At 41.9% G+C, this 4,001-nt stretch overlaps 1 protein-coding gene across 1 annotated transcript in view; it reads right to left on the bottom strand.

The window, feature by feature from the left end:
- Positions 1–3,535: 3,535 nt before the first annotated feature.
- The window catches only part of LOC146672931 (uncharacterized), a gene marked incomplete at its 5' end in the record, with an annotated part of 2,043 nt that continues 1,577 nt past the window's right edge, over positions 3,536–4,001 (bottom strand). The window contains one exon of the mRNA XM_085400915.1: positions 3,536–4,001. This exon is cut by the window's right edge and continues 674 nt beyond it.

Genomic DNA, 4,001 nt, shown 5'->3' with positions numbered 1-4,001 from the left:
TCGCATGATAAGGTGGGGCCAGGTTTCACAATGAACTCACCCGAAACTCTGGCTGATTGGGACCCACACCCAGTTTCACACCTTGGCTCAGGCGATTAGAGGATCATCAGGGGGTCCTTTTGTCCCTCTGTGGGGGGTCACTCCCACTGGGTTTATATCTGGGACTCTCCACCATTTGACCTTAGAACTGAAGAAGCTTCTCGGATGAGAGGTGAAACGTCTTCAAGTAACTTAAAGAAGTCCAGACGCTTTTCTTTGCAAGCTCCTTTGACGATACAGTTGTGGTATACCAGTGGTCAGAAATACCATTATTACTTTAGTATTACTTTAACACAAAATCAGGGTTGACCCGGGACCACGATTATGAGTCACACTATGCAGCATTACGGCCGCTTCACATCGGACGCGGCATGCGCTGTGCTCACCGCTAACTAAGAGCAAAGGATCCAGAATTTGTTGTGCTGGCAGCTGAGCTCTGCTTGTGTATCGTTTTTTAGCAGTCGCTCTATGTGTACTAGATGCAGCTGATCCTTGTCGTTTTAAAACATGCATCTCTCTGACTTTACCTCCTCTCACAGAGTTTGTGTTGTATTATGTTCAAATGTTTAATAAAAACGTATCACTCATTCATAATGAGGAAAGCTTTGTAACTGTCCCGACTAGTGAAGAGTGTGTAATTTCCACTGCTTTCCCTCCGAGGTCAACAGCGCCTTTGAAAACGCTCTGGAGGTCCCTGTGTAAGCACGTCAACCTATGAGAAAAAGTTTAATTGAACACACACAGATGTTTTCCTTCATGGTGTGGCGATAAGAGAAGTGAAAGGGCATTCATCCTTCTTTCCATGAACCTGCATTTCAAAAAAGCGCCCCTCCGACAGCCAAACCCATCTGTTCTCTGATTGGATAGTTCAATTTGTGATTGACATGACATTGACCAATCAGCTGAAAGGAAGAAAAATCAGGTCAAAATTCGTATTTGTAAGTTGAAACTTCAGTGCAGAGTTTCACACGCATTGTTTTGGCTATGTCCACACACAAATTCTTTTTACACATACAAATCCTGATTTACAAGTACAAAATATTTATGAACACAATTTGAGCCCATACTCTTAAGACAAGCAGGAAAAACTAAGCAGAGATGCTGAAGCTTTATTAATCAGCTGGTCAGCTGTAAACAGTCAGTCAGCTAAAGGAGAGAAGAAGAAGAGGCTAACTGAGGATTGTTAGACATAATGTTGGAGCAGCGACCACAGAGTGCCTCCATCATCTCAGAGTTCCTGTTACCTTCAACTAACCTGCAGAAACAGCCAGACCAGACAGCAGCAGCACACACACACCTGTAACAGGAGGACAGAGGTCACTAAGCGTCACCAAAGGTCAGAGGTCATGATGAGGACAGACAGGTGTAGGAACATCAGCTCACCTGCAGCAGTCAGCAGAAACAGGCCTGAAACTGAAGAACACACTGATCAGAGATCAAATGGTCACATGACCAAAGAGACTGCAGTGATTGGTTGCTGTTCCCACACATCAATAACCCACAGCGCCCTCCAGTGGTGGAAACACAGATAATACATGTGGAGAAGCATGAAGGAGACTCACAGCAGAGGCAGACGCTCCGTCTCAGACAGCCGTCACCTCCACAGCTCCACAGCTCTGCTCCCCGACCTCCTACATCACACAGAGAAACATCAGCACAGTAGGAGCTCTCCATGGACTTTAAACTGCTCCAACAACACCACAGAAAAAAACATTTAATGTGGATTATTAAACATTAGGTGTCCCTCTTCCAACTCTCTATTTGTACATGACTTAATAATTGATCAACAAATTGGGAAGGAATCAACACCCCAGAATCACTCTGTTTCTGTCTGATTTCTCAGACTTTTTATCTGATTTAGTGCTTAGGGTGAATGCAGGGAGAATGTGTGGGAGTGCTACTCCTGTTATGTGTGTGAGTGTGAAGGAGGGAGAAAGTATGAGCTAGTGATGGGAATTCCGGCTCTTTTTAGAGAACCGGCTCTTTCAGCTCCCAACCGGCTCTTCAGGTTGTTTTGTTGCTTTAATTAATTTATTATTAACAACAACATAAAATTATGCACAAAATGAACTACTAATGTAAAAAATGTGTTTTTTATTTATAAATGTTATTTGTATAATATTATTTTATTTATTCACAGCACACAAAATGTAAAAAAAATAAATTATAAAGTACAAAAACCAACTATTTATAATTCAATTTTTAACTTTAAAATTTTCAGCTTTTTTCCTTTTAAACCAATTCAAAATGAAACAACACAAAACACTGCAAACCACAACAAAATAAAATATCGATTAAAATGTGCAAAACAAAAAGAAAAATGACCAACCAGACCTTTAACCTCCTAGGACCTGGCGTCCACATATGTGGACATCACATTTTGGGTTATTTAGACTAAAATACTCAATTTTGCTCTACAAGGGCCTGATATTCACTTACGAGGACATTATAGTGCTACTGGTCTATCAAAATTCTAAACGAATATCCTCATATGTGGCTCTTATTTTTCTTAAAAACAAAAATAAGGTAAAAACAAAAAACTGGTAATCCTTTGTTTTTACATTTATCGGGCCCCAATCAGCCCAAATATCAAAGAGAAATTAAAAATGCATGCTGTGGAAGAGTTTGGGTCTTAGGAGGTTAATTACGGGAAAGGTTGGCATTAAGAAATACCAAGTGCCTCAGCTTTGAGGAGCTGATCCGGTTTCTTCTGTCAATAATTATCTGTCCTGTTTTGGAGAAGATTCTCTCTGAGGGGACTGATGTTGCCACAATGCACAGTCTCCTTGTCATCTCCTGGGTAAGATGTGAATAAATTGAATCCCTGATCTACCACCAGCTCAATGTAGCTGCACTTCTCTGCAAAGGGGCTCATCAATGTAGGATCTCACTTTCAGTATTGCATCTGCTGAGGGATTCCTTCTGGTAGTGTCTCTACTTGCTCGTTCTTCAAAGAACCTCCAAACAGCAGATGCTTGTTGCTCCTTTTGTTCATCCTCTTCTGCCTCGTCTCCCTCTTGGTTCCCTGGCAGTGGAGTGGGTTGGCTGGATCTTGCTGCTGCAGTTATTCTCTGAAGAGCTTCATCCACCGCTCTGTTGTCATTAAAGACCAGCTTCTTGAATCTTGGATCAAGAATGGTGGTTTCAGAGAGAACAGCATTATATCCCATTCTGTGGAACTTTCTGTCCATGGATGCACAGAGAGCATCCACCAACTCTTTCACTTTTCCTGTAGTTACTCTGGTTTGGCGTTCAGCTGTCACTCTCTGCAGACCCTTGCACAGGATTAACATTTTGGAGGCTGTAACAAGTCGGGAAAAAGTAAAGACTAAGTTCCAAAATTGTGCTTTTTTGAAATTCAGCAGTTTATTATTATTTATGATCATGTCTAATCTGCTTTTCATACCATCAATGCAACCAGCAATGCAACAAACTACTACAACTACTATTAATAATAATAATAATAATGCAGTAACATTTGCACACTCACCTGATTGCACTGATCTCCACGGTGACCTGCTCAAATGGCTCCAGAACTGTAGTACCTCCCGTTCCTCGTGGCTCAGAGGGTCGACCGGTGCATTGATAACTGCCAGGGTAGAGATGACAGCATCCTTGGACTCCAGAATCCGTTTTAGCATATGAAAGGTTGAGTTCCATCTTGTGATACATTCTTGTTTGAGCTTTAGCTCAGGCACGCCCATCTGTTGTTGGGTAGATTTGAGCTTGTGTGTGGCTGTTGTGCTCCTGTGGAAAAATTCTACTATCGCCTTAACTTTGTCCACAGCTGGCATCATCACCTTCAAAGCATCTCTCACAACAAGGTTAATTGTGTGCGCAAGACATGGGTGGTGGGTCCATTTCAGGATTTTAATTGCTTTTGTTTTGTTAGCTGCATTGTCAGTAACACAGCAAACTACTTTGTTTTCCACATCCCACTCTTTTGCCACTTTGAGCAGCTC

The sequence above is a fragment of the Rhamphochromis longiceps genome, linkage group LG3 (assembly GCF_057381845.1).
Source record: "Rhamphochromis longiceps isolate RC_006_pf linkage group LG3, R_longiceps_female_GT1.1, whole genome shotgun sequence".
Classification (NCBI taxonomy): Eukaryota; Metazoa; Chordata; class Actinopteri; order Cichliformes; family Cichlidae; genus Rhamphochromis; species Rhamphochromis longiceps.
This window is presented reverse-complemented; position numbering and strand designations above follow the sequence as displayed.